Here is a 15,917-nt window from a genome sequence, read left to right on the forward strand (position 1 = left end):
TCCTCTCCGCGGGAAAGTCATGTCCCCCCGATAGCAAGCAAATAGTTGTTGTACAACTTTTTCCACGCTTCGAATGCGATCTTTGGTTCACCTGGGCACTCCAGGAAAACCGCAGGAGGTTGCAAGGAGAGTAAAGCCATTTCGTCCTCACTACTTGCCTCGTCGCCACTTTGTTGTGCGGGGTTATTAGACATTTACCACACAGTAGGATTGAACAGAACAGGACGCAGCTTTATTTCTTATTGCATGCACTGAACACTTCTTCTCCCCGACCCTTAGTTCTCTCCTGCCACAGCACTTGGGATAGCGCCCTCTATAGGACTCTTATATTACATGAACACAACAAATATATATATATATTACCTAAAAATGCCGTTACGCTTGATAACACACATCACTTAAAAGTTAGGATTTGTTCCCACGTGTTTCAATTGAATTTCTCTTTGTGTCAAGCCATTTTTAAGTTCTAGTTAAGTTTTAAGTTAGTCTAAACTGTAAGTCCTGATGGGATTTTGAGTTTTTGCAGTGTTCAAAATAAATGTATGATACTGGCTGTACTGGAGCACATTAGGGACCAGTGCTACTTGGTGCTTTTTCCAGCAATGACTCCTGAGCTAAAATTGATAGTTAGCATGATTAAGTTTTTATTTTACACCCTCATCACTCCACAATGCTATGTTATCTTAAAGCCTGTATGTAAGACGCGTTAGCCACGCAACGACAGTGGTCATAATTAATTGAAACCTAGTCCTCCGCAGGGCTAACTTTACGTGAGCTAGTAGCGACAGTAACGTTAATCTTATTTATTAGCGCTTAGCGCTCTTTATTAGCGCTTAGCGCTGTACTGCTTTAAGATGGCGGCTGTTTAATAACGCTGCCCAGACGCGACCGAGTCTGTCATTGCGCATCTAGTTCAACATACATGTGATATTTATGAGACGCATCAGACGCTAGCTGTTACCAACGTAGCATCGTGCGGGCTAGTATTTGGCAACGTCGGCGTCGTTTGTGGTGGCTGTCAGCTGCAGTAAGTTTTTTTTTTTACCTTCTTCCTCTCCGCACGTGACAGCGCGTTGTCCCGCATTAAAAGTAGTCCGAGCAAAACGTGATGCTTAGAGCTGTCAAAATAAACGATTACTCGAGGTGAATAAAATTACTCGGATCAGTTTTTAAACTCGAGTTACTCGAGTTGCTCGAGTACTCGTTTCAGCTCTAGCTAAGAGCAAAAGTAACTGTCATCTGCATACATATGTATACATATATATATATATATATATATATATATATATATATATATATATACATACATACATATATATAAAATACACATTCAAATTGGAATATTCAATATGGACAAATTAGAGCCTTCGATATGTTAATAAATCATAACAAAATTTTGTTTGGAACGCAACATTTTTGGACATTTTAATTTTTTTTGCGGCACATAGGAAAAAACGTTCCATTTTGGAACGTTGCTTTGAATTGTAATATCAAAGTCGTTTCTGAATATTTTTTTACTTACGACCACTCAAAATGTTAGTGGCATCAGACCTATCCATACCTATATAGTTTTTATTTGTTTATTTATTTTTGATGCCCTCTATGGACAATAAGAGCAATATTGTGCTAAGAGCAAAAGTAACTGTCATCTGCATATACCTGTATATATATATTTATATATATAAAACACATTCAAATTGGAATATTCAATATCGACAAGTTAGAGCCTTCAATATGTCAATAAAAATAGGATAAAACTTTTTTTGGAACACATTTTTTTACAATGGCATTATCAAATTGTTTGCGACACGTAGGAAAAAAGGCTCCAAATAGGACCTTGTTTGAAGTGTATTATCTGTATTTCTGAATTTTTTTTTTTTTTTACATGCGACCACTCAAAATGTTCAGTGCAGTGCCATATATTTAGAGAGTTGCGACACTCTCTCATGTCGCCGCGGGTGGTCACGTGCCTCATGTAGGCGTGTATAGTTACAAACACAAGCAGCGCTGTAATAGTATTCCATGAACCAGATAGCGGTGATTGGTCCATTTATGGTAAAAATAGATAAAATCACGTATTTTAAGTACTTGTTTGATTATGTCATTGCACTATAGTGTTTATAAATGCTAGTTTTACATTTGGAGTGGTAAGGCAACAACTGAAAACTATGTAAACTGTTACACAGAAGGGAAAGTTCCCATGTCTTGGAGGGAGTTTCATGTTTGTGTTAGCAATAGCATTGGAAATCAACTTATACATTGAAATGCAAGATGGATCCCCCCCCCCCCAACTAGAATACTGTTTTTCCAGAGAATGCCCAGATTTTCTTGATACACTTACCTGTGGTAATATATTACATAACGTATTACCCTTTGATAAAGAAAATATTTAATATTACAGTAATATTTATTTTTATTAACTAGGTAAAATTGGTGTCATGATTCAGTGCTCACACCTAACATTTTAGAGATCGTGATGGTTGGTTGTGCAGCTTTTGGATGCACCACTCGGTCCGAAAAGGGCTACCGAATGTATGGTTTCCCGAAGGACAAAGACCGGCAGAAACGATGGCTGGCAATGGTCAGCCGTAAAAATCTTGAAATTGAAGGGGGCCAGCAACAACTATAAACTCTGTCATGTAAGTCACGGTATTATGACTTTTAAAAATTTTTTTAAATTTTAAGTAGAATGGAAACTGATCTTGCGAACCAAACATCAGGAACACTTTGACGAGGACCAGTTTACGCCAACCAAAGTAGGGCACACATTAAAATTGAGGCCAGATGCTGTCCCAACCATTTTCATTCATCGTTCGAAGCCAAAGAGGAGGAAACTTCCCTTTAGGAGTGTGCCTCCAACCAAAATTCAAACAGACCATACATATTGCACCAGGTTAAACTTGGGTATGATACAGACCAGCTGTCAACAACATTTCCCATGCCAAGTAATTCAAGGATAAACTACACTCCTAATAAGATAGTTACATTTTTCATATTAATACATTCAGCTTCAAATACAAGAGGTCAGGAATTGTCCTGGGATTTACACACAAAATTTTGATCTACTTCATTGTTTGTTACTTCATAATTTAGCTTTATTTATGCATTTAATTTTCACCTATAACTAAACATTTCTGGTGGATACAACAGCAAAGCAGAACCAACTCCATGATATCACCAGACTGTTGACACATGGCAATGCCATAGCAGTTTCTGATTGTGGCAGATGATTTGATTCATGTAACAGTAATGTCCGTTATTTTTTTTTTTTTCCCTTTAGGAGTGTAGTGTACCCTTACTTTGGAGATGACAATAGGTGCAAATGTAAAAACACTGACTGCATATAAAATTAAGAATGCCTTGTTATTGTTACAGACATTCAGGGAGAAATTGAGGTGGTAAGGTTGGGCGAAAGTGAGCACAATGACAATGACGTATCCAGGCCAGGTGATCCAGGGGTGGATGAGCCGGGTGCCGACCAATCAGGAACCAGCGGTGGCGCCACAACACTAGGCCCAGATGCGCCAGGGACCACGCTGTCAGGCAAAATGGCAACTGTGGAAGAATTAATGAAGGAACTTACAAGGGAGAAAATAATGAGAAGGAGAGCAGAGAGAGCTCTTAAAAAACAAAAAAAAATTAATTTTCAAATGAAGAAGAATATGGATGACGCTTCAGAACCCTTAGCAGACTTCCTCGACATCAGAACCTGTAGCTACAGTGCTTCTGATGTTGTGAGTATTGAGCAGCTGACAGAAGTATCACCACCTGAATTCACAAAGACAGAGTCATGTGTCCTTTACCATCTGGCAGGATGCATAGTGGACATCAGCTTCTCACTCTGCAACCAATGCCAGTGTGCATTGGTTGAAGCACCTATCAATACCAACACAGAGAGTCAGAGTGCCGTCCTGCTGCAGATGAAAGAGTTTAAAACGGGTGCATTATACCGGCCATCGGATTGAGGTCTTCACTCTCTTAAAGGATGTCGAGCAGCTGTTCCGTTTGGCAACGAATGATTCCCTCATGGAATCCTCCAATGTTGTGGAGCAGCTGGAAAGAAAGGCTATGAGTTTGCACAGTAACCTTCCCTCATGCCATGAGCTGAAAAAAAAAAATTGTGACAACTTACATTAGGCTGCGATTAAGAATTCAATCCATGTGCATCAAAGCTGAAAGGAAGGAAATATCAAAGATTTCAATATTAAGAAAACAGGTTGCCATGCATTAACTTTACAAAATCACGCTAACAAGCACATAAAAGCCGGTTGTCTTCCAATACTCACAGATAAGTGTATGTCACAAAGGGCCTCTGAAAGAGATTTTAAAGAGATAATTACTTAATCAATATATCACAGGCGATACATTCCCAGTTAGTATAGCCAGCTTTAAAAATAAGAATCACTCGTCAACCAAGACAAAATATATAATTACGCCATGCACATACAAATAAAGCTCCACATATACATCATAAAGCACCTCTAATAAAATACAGACGGTTGAAAATTCAAAAGAAGTCGGTTTTTAATCAACTTTCCTCCGAATATACGTTCCCAGTTAGCGTAGCCAGCTTTAAAAGTAAGAGAGAATCCCTCGTCAACCAAGACAAAATATATATATAATTACGCCATGCACATACAAATAAAGCTCAACATATACATCATAAAGCACCTCTGGTAAAATACAGACAGTTGAAAATTCAAATGAGGTCGGTTTTTAATCAACTTACCACCGAATATACTTGACAGCCTGCCGTTCAAATGAATGGTGTTCGCCATGTCAAATGCGATGTTTGTAACTATCCAAGGCTCCATAACCCGGAAGTACCCGGAAGTAAAATCGTATAATGGATCCCTATGGGAGTGTCGTGACTCTCTAAATATATGGCACTGGTTCAGTGGCATCAGACCTATTCATACATTTTTATTTATTTTTAATGCCCTCTATGGACAATAAAAGCAATAAAAAGCAGTATTGTGTTATGGGTAAAAGTAACTCATCTGCATAAATATAAAAAAAAAACATTTAAATTGGATTATTCAATATGGACAAGTTAGAGCCTTCAATATGTTAATAAATCATAACATTTTTTTTTTTTTTTTGGAACACAACATTTTTTGATAATGGCATTTTCAAATTCTTTGGGACACGTAGGAATTTTTTTTTTTTTTTAATGATAGCTCCCAAACCGCTTCGCAGAATGGAACCAAAGCTCATCAAATGGTGAATTGTGTCATATTATAGTAATAACGTTTGGAAATTTAGCTCTGTGACATTTGGTTTGAGCGCAAACCTCAAAATGACTTTTGAAATCCATGTATACCTCCTTAGACGGAAATAAGTGCGATATGGAAGAAAAATGTAATATTGATGATATCTCCAAAACCGCTGCGCAGAAGTGAACCAAACTTCACCAAATGTTGAATTGTGTCATAATCTAGTAATTACGTTTGGAAATTTGGTTCTAGGACATTTGGTTTGTGCGCAATCCTCAAAATGAGTTCCAAAAGTCATGCTCACCTCTTTAGCGCGAGATCAGTGCACTTTGGAAGAGAATCTTAATTTTGATGATATCTCCCACACCGCTGCGCAGAAGTGAACCAAAGCTCACCAAATGTTGAATTGTGTCATATTCTAGTAATTACACTGGGAAATTGGTTCTAGGACATTTGGTTTGTGCGCAATCCTCAAAATGAATTTTGAAATCCATATTGACCTCCTTAGGCGAAAACAAGTGCAATATGGAAGATAAATGTAATATTGTTGATATCTCCAAAACCGCTGCGCAGAAGTGAACCAAACTTCACTAAATGTTGAATTGTGTCATATTTTAGTAATTACATTTGGAAATTTGGCTCTGGGACATTTGGTTTGTGCCCAATCCTCAAAATGAGTTTCGAAAGCCATACTTGAGGATATCTCCCAAACTGCTGCTTTGATGTGCCTTTTGAAGTTGCGCGCACGCTCAAAGATTCATGATTGATCATTCAAAGAGATACGCGTGCGTGTGCACATTCACGCTCGGGTAGACACACATGCATGCGCGGACACCCTGAATATGTTCATACCAACACACAAACACATAGTAAGTATTGCTATCTTAGTAAAACACCTATTAGGCTCGAGCGTTTACGTCACAGCAACACGGGATCATGCGAGATTTGCGACAACGCAGCCATATTGGAAGCACGTCTGCTATCACGGGACATTTAAACCTAACGGCAAATTCAATTCAACTACGAGTGCCAAAGATGGAAAAAAGTAAGGAAAACTTGCCAGTTTGATACAGAGACAAACTTGTTACCACGGCGAAGGACAAATATGTGAGCAAACTTAAGGATGTGAACAATGTTGACCCTCACGAGCAAGCCGAACACAAATGGAATAAAGATGTCGACAAGCTTCCACCACTACGCGAAATTGACATCATGCTGTATTTAGTGTTTGGTGTAAGTTACTACATTCATCAGCAATTCCGAAACTACAAATCGCTACAAAGCAACGAACATTTTTGCTGCGGATCGGTGCAGGACCTGCACATTATGACCGTAGCAAACGGCAGCACCATCGTTCCTGCAAAAGTAGGCAATGTATGTTTACACTTTCATTGTCATGAACATCTGAATTTGTGCTGTACTGAGCTGTGATAGTTAAGTGACAACTCAATGCTGTGTTTTAGAAAACAGATTTGTTGCAGACAATGTAGCCTGTGTACAAATTCTTTGCCACTATCTCACGGCAACATGTTATAGCTTTTTCATTTAGAAACGACAGGAATTATGTCTTATGAAGACAATGCACATGTATGCATGCTAGTTGTTTAGCGGTAGCTATAGCTAACAACAGGCCGACTTAGGGCATAAAGTTACCGAAATTTGCGTAGACAAACGAAATTAACTTACCAGAGTGGAAGTGCATAGAGCAAACTGTGTGTAACTGGAGAATCAAACGTTATGCCCTTCCTTCTGATCGAGGCCACCCATGCCATTCTTAGACGTTTGGGAAGTTCAGATATGAGCTTTCCCTCGTCTTTTCTCCATGTAGGGATCCGGAAGAAACTCAGTGGGGTTCCGTCGAGCTGTACATTCTCCTTTCTATTCGATCGGTTGTTGCAATTCTTTACCGAACAATAATTACCAATCATTTTTAAAGAGCGACCTGAGTCGAAATGCCTCACTGTTTGTGTTTCCCAGAGTTCTGACACCGAACTTCCTGCTTCCAACATGGCGATAGGGGCGGAAACCTCACGAGTGCCACGTCATATGCTCGAGCCTAATAGTCTAATCTTTCTTGCATACATGCGCGCGCGCACACACACTCATCACATAGTCGTACTCACGTGCACGTCACTGGTATTGCGTTTACACACGCCAGCAGGCCTGCTTGCTTTGGTATCAGAATGGTGTCATTAGGCCTGTCGCGATAACAAATTTTAGTGGGCGATAAATTATCTCATAAATTATTGCGATATGCGATATTATTGCGCCCCCCCCCCCAAAAAAAAATTTTTTTTTGTTTGTTTTTTTTTTGGAGCTTTTATTTATTTATTTACTGTCGTCATCATCGGTATCATTGACAGTTGCAAGATGTGATATGAGCAACCCGAAAAAAACGAAGAAAAGACAAGGGCTGACGAGAGAAGCATATGCTTATCAAGTCCCATTCCTTTTTAACCGATTTACAATAACACAGTGAGAATACAGTATATATTAATAGATCAAGCGCACCCATTTAAACACAATAAATGTTTACTTTTAAATTAAAAAATACCTTTTAAGAAATCACAACTAAAAACAATAGACCATGCCTCTTTCAAGTAAAAGACAACAATATTAATACCGCACAGAAACACATAATAAATGTCTTTCTTCAAGAAAAAATAAAATTGCACTTAATAACTGAAGAATTTAGGCACATAGGTATAAAGTTGCAGTAACAGTAATTGCACTTCAACAACAACAGAGAAAAATAGACTAAGTAAGTAGCAGTAACAAAAATTTGGCTCCCAAAGGTATCAAATATCATTTAACAGAGGTAAAACGGTCTCATTTCTTCAGCAATGCAGCGGACTTCACTTTCCGTGAGGGAACGCTATTTTGCGCGGTGTCGTCTGTATTTCTCACATCAAGCGAATACCTCTAATTGTCAATTAACGTGACGAGGAGGCTCCGCTTGTTGCGATGCAGTTTTCTTACTAAGCAGTGAAAACTGGAGAGGATGATAGTGTTTCAAATGAGCAAGTAGATTTATTCTGTTGGCCATCTTTGTTGAAAAAACCTCCAGAAACATTTTGCAGACTGGTTCGTCCGCTTCCTCATTCCGCTTGCTCATTGCTGTGCGCCGACAGTGCACTCGGCCCTGCCTCCATCCATTAAATGACAGTCACTCAAACTCAAATGTATAAAACGAACATACCCAGAAGTCAATAAAACACAGTGGCACAAGGAAACTGAACTCTAAACAACGCTGTCAAGCACGTCTGCCACACATCTGCCGCAAGCGCGTGCGTCATGCGCGCACGCACGTTACAAGCGCACGTGCACGCGAGGCGATAAATCGCAGCAGGAAAATTACCGTCTTCATTTTTATATACCGCGCGATAAATGGAATTATTGCATATTGTGACAGGCTTAGGTGTCATATCACAGCACATACGTCAGCCGAACGAAAAATGATAAATAGCTCTTTTGCGGCATCTAGTGTATTATGGCGTTTATGACTCTCAAGTAAAAAAAAATTAGTTTTCACATGTAGTTCTACCGCCTGTGAAGGGATGCATTGGGTAATTGCCAGAAATGCACTATAACACATCAGGGTGTTGGGTCTAAACTAGGCTTAAACCTAAAAGTGACCCAAGAGAGGACGTAATGACTGAGACAGGAGACGGAGAGTGAGATTTTACCAGAGGGCCGCTTGGGGAGAGGTCGGAGAGAGCGCAACGTGCCAAATCAGAGTCTCACCGAAGTCTCTCTCGGAGCTCCTCATTCTGCCGTCTTTTTATTAGGGAGCCATTGTTATGGTTACACAACACAGTCATGCATTACATCAGTTGCAAGGCGTCATTGTGACGGCAGTTTGTGATTTGCAGCGCACCTCTAAGTGAAGATAGCAACTTTGTTTTGAACACACACACACTCCCACACAATGTGGTTTACATTGTACATTAGTCACTCTGCGTGACTATGCATTGTTACAGTGTTTAACTATCATTCGCGTTATATCTTGGGAGTAGTTATAGGAGAGCATACTTGTACGACTGGCGTAATAAGTGTCATACAATAAGCTTATCTTACACATGGGTACAGTGCATCAAAAAACATGGAAAATTAGGATTTTTAATGGGTGTTTATGGGAAAATAGAGTCCAAAAAAGGTACTGTTTTTCCTGTGCGTGATAATAAAATGTATTCCCACATATAATTATGACAATAATAATTTTGACATTTTGACATGTTTGAAAAAGAACTAACATTTTTTGGACAATTGGATACCATTACAGCGATGCTTTTTCATGTGCTCTCTCTTTGATGTAAATCTTGCTAAAACACAAAAGTCCCAAAATGGGACGTTATTCCCACAAGGGTTTAACTCAGTGCTTCTCAATTATTTTCTGTCACGCCCCCCCAAGGAAGACGTAAATGTTTCGCGCCCCCCCAAACTCTCTGCCGCCACTGTAAATAGTATCATTTGTCTATGAAATTACTATTATAAATACGCATCTGCCTAACATTGTCTCCTTTTTTTCTAATAAAGAAAAAAGTAACATAGATCAACTTATAATAAAGTATAACTTTATTTACATTGTTTTGTTTGTAACAGAGAAGACTTGACGTGCATCAATTTGCCTGAATTAAAAAAAAAGAAATTCATATCCAAACTAAAAAATACACTCAAGGTACATTTTTGAGCATTTGTTACAGAAAAATAAAATGTAATAAAATCAGTAAATAATACCAAATTAAAATTGATTAGAAACATTCACCCATGAGGACAATGTGCCAAAAAATTTGACCGAAAAAACAAATCTGAATAAAAGGGGGAAAAAAGTGTCCTTGGACAGGACAGTTTTTATTTTTGCTGCTCACAGTATTTACCTCCTTTGCAATGGTGTGGAGTTATTTTGCAATTAGCATGCTAACAATGCTCACTGGCTTACTGATATAACACTGACAAAGCAGGACGATTGTTGGCAATATTTGGCACGTTTTCACTGAAAAAAATCAAGCGGCTTAACAATGAGATTGGGGTCTAATGTCTTTAAGTGGCTTCTTAATTGATTTGGCTTCTTGCTGTCTACTATAATTATTTTTAGACACAGTAAACAGTGGTCTTTCATCATCACCCACTGTATTAAAAGTCAAAGCTAAAAGGCAAACGGCACGAAAAAAGCGCATTCACGGCGGCCGAGGTAGAACCGTAGGTGAGGGCAGTCGTCGTGACGATCCCAAGCCGAAAATGGCACTTCTCGGGCGGCGACGTGAGAACCGGACAAGACAGTGGGTCGCTGCTTGAGTGAGTCCGGTCGGAAACGGCTTTCGAAAACGGCGGTGGCACACTGCTCTTCATATCTGTTGTCACTCTGTGTGTGCTGAGTGCTCTTCCTTAGTTCAAAAATACTGCGCGCACTCTGAAAACTATTTGAGAAGTACTGGTTTAACTTGACGGTCTGAACGTGACAAGTCGCATAGAAGTGGACCATTTCAAATCCGATCTGGGTCACTTTCGTATGTGGTTCAAATCCAATTTGGGCCACACTTTTCCAGACTGTCGCAGCGGTCTGTACTGTCCACTCTCCCAAATCGGATTTCATGCAGCAATTACGGCATCAAATAGCGAGAGAGACTCTACGGTAGCGGTGCAGCTGTGCGTTATTAGCACCTAGCTTGCAGTGAACACGGCTTGGGGAAGTTGAACTTGAACGGCCTCAATGGACGAAGGCAGTTTGAATGGGCACGCCCAAAAAACTGATATGACAAAAAAAATTTCCACCGGATTCGTGCATTAATGCACAAATCCGATTTTTTGTCATTTAAGGTTTGCCCGTTCAGACTGCCTTTGTCCATTTAGCCCGTTGAAGTATCACGCATGTGCACTAATTCGCAGTCCGAGATGTGCTCAGCAAAGAGACCCGCATGCGCAGAAGCATAAAAAAAATTACACATGCTAGTTGTATGTTATTCCAGAGTGATCATATGTTGATTTCTAAAAAGAGGACACAAATAAGGTACATTAATAATCCCCGTTTAGTCTTATATTCAAAGTTTATATGGACTGATAGAACGCATTCACGCACACGCATGAGCCTTGACGTGTGTGCATGAAATGACGTGCGTGCGTCAGTTTGCCCCGACTCGGCTATGTCTGATGAAATGAAATATTGCTCCTTCGGCGCAAAGAATGAAAATCGAAAATTGTAAGGCTCATTCTTTTCTTCAATTTTTTTGTGACTGTGGTCAAGCCCGCTTCGTGCTTAAAAGCGGAGTTCAAGCTAGGCGCTAATGCCTACATGGCTGCCGTCCTCCCTGCTGGTTGCTCTTGCTGACGTAATTGCCGCATGAATTCCGATTTGGGAGTAATGACAGTTCAGACCGCCAGTCACGTTATGAAAAAATGTGGCCCAGATCGGATTTGAACCACATACGAAAGTGACTCAGATCGGATTTGAAATGGTCCACTTCTATGCGACTTGTCCCGTTCAGACCGTCAAGTTAATGCAGTACTTCTCAAATAGTGGGGCGCGCCCCCCCCAGAGGGGCGCAGAGCGATGCCAGGGGTGGCGCATGTGATCTCAGGGAACATGTTTTTTTTTTTTTTTGCCGTACTAGAATAAAGTGTACTTGCACATCCACTCAGTGGGTAGCAGTGGCTCTCTCATTTTCAAAGTGTGCGCAGTATTTTTCAAGTAAGCAAGAGCACACATAAGCGATATGAAGCCACTTGGTTGTTTTTCAGCGAAAACGTGCCGAATATTGCCAACAATCAGCTTTTGTCAGTGTTATATCAGTAAACCAGTGAGCACTGTTAGCATGCTCAGTGCAAAATAACCCCACATCATTGCACACTGGAGGTGATACTGTGAGCAGCAAAAATAAAAACTGTCCTTCTGTCCAAGGACTTTTTTTTTCTTCTTCTATTCAGTATTTTTTTTTTGGTCAACTTTTTTGTTATTATTTACTGATTTTATTTTTCAGTATCAAATGGTCAAAAATGTACCTTGAGTGTATTTTTACAGTTTGGATGTGTCTTTTTTTTTTTTTTAATTCAGGCAAATTGATGTGGGTTGTCTTTTCTGTTACAAACAAAACAATGTTAACTAGCCCTGCAAGCAGGACTGAACGGGCCCTTGCGGTATGGCGCAACTCAGAGCTCAGGCAAAGTGGGACGGCACGCAGGTCGGGGCGGTGGCAGTCGACAACAGACAGATATCCAGGCAGATATGTTGCATGTCTGAATGTTTAGAATTAGTGGCGAGAGAAAATGGCGGCGGTCATTATGACTTTCCTATTGGACCCCTCTGCTTTAACGAAACAAAATAGTTCATCAGGCACCTGAACACATGTCTTAAGGCTCCCCTGATTCAGGTTTGAGGTAAATTGATTTTTGTCCCCGAGAAGCTGGAGCCTATCTCGTTAATTAAAAGGGTGTTTCCTGTTCCCACTAGGAGGCGCCAGGCGTAATGGGTAATATTTCACTAAGGTCATGTTGAGGCTGAAATACCTCGCATGCATGGCAGATATGAAAAAGATTGTACCTTCAATCAGGAAGTTATTAGTCATTTACTGAATTGGCGTGTTGTCAAAAAAAAAAAAACGGAATTTGCTCCCCTGCCCAGGTCAGGCCCGTGAATGAAATGTCACCATTTTGATAACTTAACATCTCATATGTGTCATGAACAGTCTGACCAATTTTGAGGAGCATTCAACTTACTGCCTCGGCGTAATGGTGTCAAACGTGCATGCTGGTTTTTGACTAAAATGCCATGTTCTGCAAGATTCAATCCATAATACCCGATTTCCTGTTGGGTTTGGAATATTGGTGCAAGAGACTTTTTGGAGCAGTTTTGCACAACATATCCACTCCCCAAATTTCACCACTCTACATCGAAAAAAAGTAATAGGAAAGGCCTTTTTTAAAAATTGAAGGGGGCGCCACTGAGCCATTTTATTACATCTTTTGGCAATGTTGCTAAATCCATGAAATTTACATGAAACCGCATGTATGTGCACATTTTGGTGAGTTTTCGAGCATGTTCAGACCTTGAAATTGGCCATTTTGAGACAAATGCCAAGGGTCTTTTTACTTTCCTGTTTGGACCCCGCCGCTTCAACGAAAACTCAATATTTTTCATCAGATACCTGAACACATGTCTTAAGGCTCCCCTGATGCAGGTTTGAGTGCAATTGATTTTTTTCCCCAAGGAGAAGCCTTTCTCGTAAAAAAGGCAGTTTCCTGTTCCCAGTAGGGGGCGCCAGGCTTAATGGGTAATATTTCAATGCAGTCGTGTTCAGGTTCAGACACCTTACACGCATGCCAAATATGAAAAAGATTGCACCTTGTATCAGGAAGTTATTAGTCATTTACTGAAATTGGCGCGTTGCCAAAAAAACACCCGAATTTGGTAACCCGCCCAGGTAAGGCCCGTGAACGGAAACTCACCATTTTCACAAATTAATATCTCATACGTCTCATGAACACTTACACCAATTTTGAGGAAGATCCAACGTACTGGCTCCGCGCAATGGTCTGAAACGTGCATGCTGGTTTTCGACGAAAATGCCATGTTTTTCAACATTCAATCCAAAATATCCAATTTCCTGTTGGGTTTTGAAAATGGGTGCTAGAGACTTTTTGAAGCGGTTCTGGACAACGTATCCACTCCCCAAATTTCATCGCTCTACGTTGAAAAACATCAAAGCAAAGGGCATTTTTAAAATTTCAAGGGGGCGCCACTGAGCCATTTCTTGATATTTTTTTTAACGTTGCTAAATTATCGAAATTTATGCGAAGCCGCATGTATGTGCATATTTTGGTGAGTTTTTGAGCATGTTCAGGCCTTCAAATTGGCCATTTTCATTTGCCATGAAAAAAAAAAAAAACTAGGCCTGCAAGCAGGACTGAACGGGCCCTCGCAGTTTGGCGCAACTCGGACGCCACGCAAACTCGGACGGCATGCAGGTCGAGGTGGTGGCAGACAGCCCCCCTCTGCATCTCCCAAGTTATGACTCTTCGAAATATGTGGAGAGAGAAAATGATGACAGTCATAATCACTTTCGTTTTGGACCCTTCTGCTTTACCCAAACCTCAATAATTTTCATCAGCCATCTCAACACGTCTTAAGGCTTCCCTTATGCAGGTTTGAGGTTGATTGATTTTTTTTTTCCCCTTAGAGGAGGAGTGTGTCCCGTAAAAAAGTGCATTTCCTGTTCCCACTAGGAGGTGCCAGGCACAATTGGTAATATTTCAATCCAGTCCTGTTCAGGCTGGGATACCTCACACACATTTAAAAGAGATTGAACGTTGTATGAGGGAGTTATCAGTCATTATCCGAATTTGGCGTTTAGCCGAAAAAATGGACAACTTTGGCACCTCGCCTAGGTCAGGCCCGTGAATGAAAATACACCATTTTGATAAATTAAGATTTCATATGTCTTATGAACAGTCTCGCCAATTTTGAGGATGATCAAACTAATCCCCTCCGTGCCAAGGTCTCAAATGTGCACACGGTAAATCGATAAAAAATTTCCCATTCAATCCAAAATACCCGATTTCCTGTTGGATTTGGAATGTGTGTGCAAGAGACTTTTTGGAGCAGTTTTGCACAAGGTTTTGACTCACCGAATTTCATCACTCTACGTTGAAAAAACCTAAATGGAGAGGCCTTTTAGAAAAATCCAAGGGGGCGCCACTGAGCCATTTTGTTACATTTTTTCGTAACATTGCAAGATTATCGAACGTTATTCAAAGCCGCATGTATGTGCAAATTTTGGTGAGTTTTTGTGCATATTCAAGCCTCCAAATGTAAACTCCTACTGTGAACCCATGAAAATTTCACATTCGATCCAAAATACCCGATTTCCTGTTGGATTTGGAATACGGGTGCAAGAGACTTTTTGGAGCAAGTTTTGCATAAGGTATGTACTCCCCAAATTTCCGAGCTCTATGTTGAAAAACCCAATAGGAAAGGCCTTTTTTTAAAACTTCTTTTTGTCGCCACTAGTTGGCACTGTAGCGTTGATGCAAATGACCCCTACACGAACCTTCAGGGTAGGACTCTCAACAAACACAGGAAGTTTGGCGCAGATATGTTGTATATCTACCGAGGTATGACTGTTCAAAGTTTTTGGCGAGACAAATTGTTGACGGTCATTTTCACTTCCAGTTTGGACCTCTCCGCTTCTACGAAACCTCAATATTTTTCATTAGGCACCTGAACACATGTCTTGAGGCTCCCCTGAAACAGGTTTGAGGTCAATAGATTTTTTTTCCCTTGGAGGAGGAGCCTGTCTCGTAAAGGCCATTTCCTGTTCCCACTAGGGGGCGCCAGGCCTAATGGGTAATATTTCAATGCAGTCGTGTTCAAGCTGGGATATCTCATATACTTGCTAGAAATGAAAAAGATTGAACGTTGTATCACGGAGTTTTTAATCATTTTCTGAATTTGGTGTTTTGCCCAAAAATGGCCAACTTTGGGACCACGCCCAGGCCAGACCCTTAGATGAAAACTCACCATTTTGAAAACTTAAGATCTCATATGTGTCCTGAACAGTCTGACCAATTTTGAAGACAATCCAACTATTCCCTTCGGCGACAAGGTCTCAAATGTAAATCGATAAAATTTCACATTTGATCCAAAATTTCCGACTTCCTGTTGGATTTGGAATATAGGTGCAAGAGACTTTTTGGAGCAGTTTTACACAA

General features: G+C 40.3%; 2 protein-coding genes across 6 annotated transcripts in view; one reads left to right on the plus strand and one right to left on the minus strand.

The window, feature by feature from the left end:
• The window catches only part of LOC130919347 (protein-cysteine N-palmitoyltransferase HHAT-like), a 359,144-nt gene that overhangs the window by 329,864 nt on the left and 13,363 nt on the right, over positions 1-15,917 (minus strand). The window contains exons 2-6 of one of the 4 annotated variants that reach the window (XR_009063953.1): positions 4,287-4,312; positions 4,133-4,172; positions 3,951-4,053; positions 3,804-3,876; positions 2,786-3,555 (exon numbers count right to left, since the gene is read on the minus strand). The exons of the other annotated variants lie outside the window; for them this stretch is intronic. The gene's annotated coding sequence lies outside the window, so the exon portion shown is untranslated. Of the gene's footprint in view, positions 1-2,785; positions 3,556-3,803; positions 3,877-3,950; positions 4,054-4,132; positions 4,173-4,286; positions 4,313-15,917 lie in introns of those variants that run through there. 4 annotated transcript variants of the gene reach the window in all.
• Positions 1-15,917, plus strand: part of LOC130919388 (protein-cysteine N-palmitoyltransferase HHAT-like) — a 473,408-nt gene that overhangs the window by 5,548 nt on the left and 451,943 nt on the right. Inside the window, exon 1 of one of the 2 annotated variants that reach the window (XM_057842041.1) lies at positions 994-1,027. The exons of the other annotated variant lie outside the window; for it this stretch is intronic. The gene's annotated coding sequence lies outside the window, so the exon portion shown is untranslated. Of the gene's footprint in view, positions 1-993; positions 1,028-15,917 lie in introns of those variants that run through there. 2 annotated transcript variants of the gene reach the window in all.

The sequence above is a fragment of the Corythoichthys intestinalis genome, chromosome 1, assembly GCF_030265065.1.
Source record: "Corythoichthys intestinalis isolate RoL2023-P3 chromosome 1, ASM3026506v1, whole genome shotgun sequence".
NCBI lineage: Eukaryota > Metazoa > Chordata > Actinopteri > Syngnathiformes > Syngnathidae > Corythoichthys > Corythoichthys intestinalis.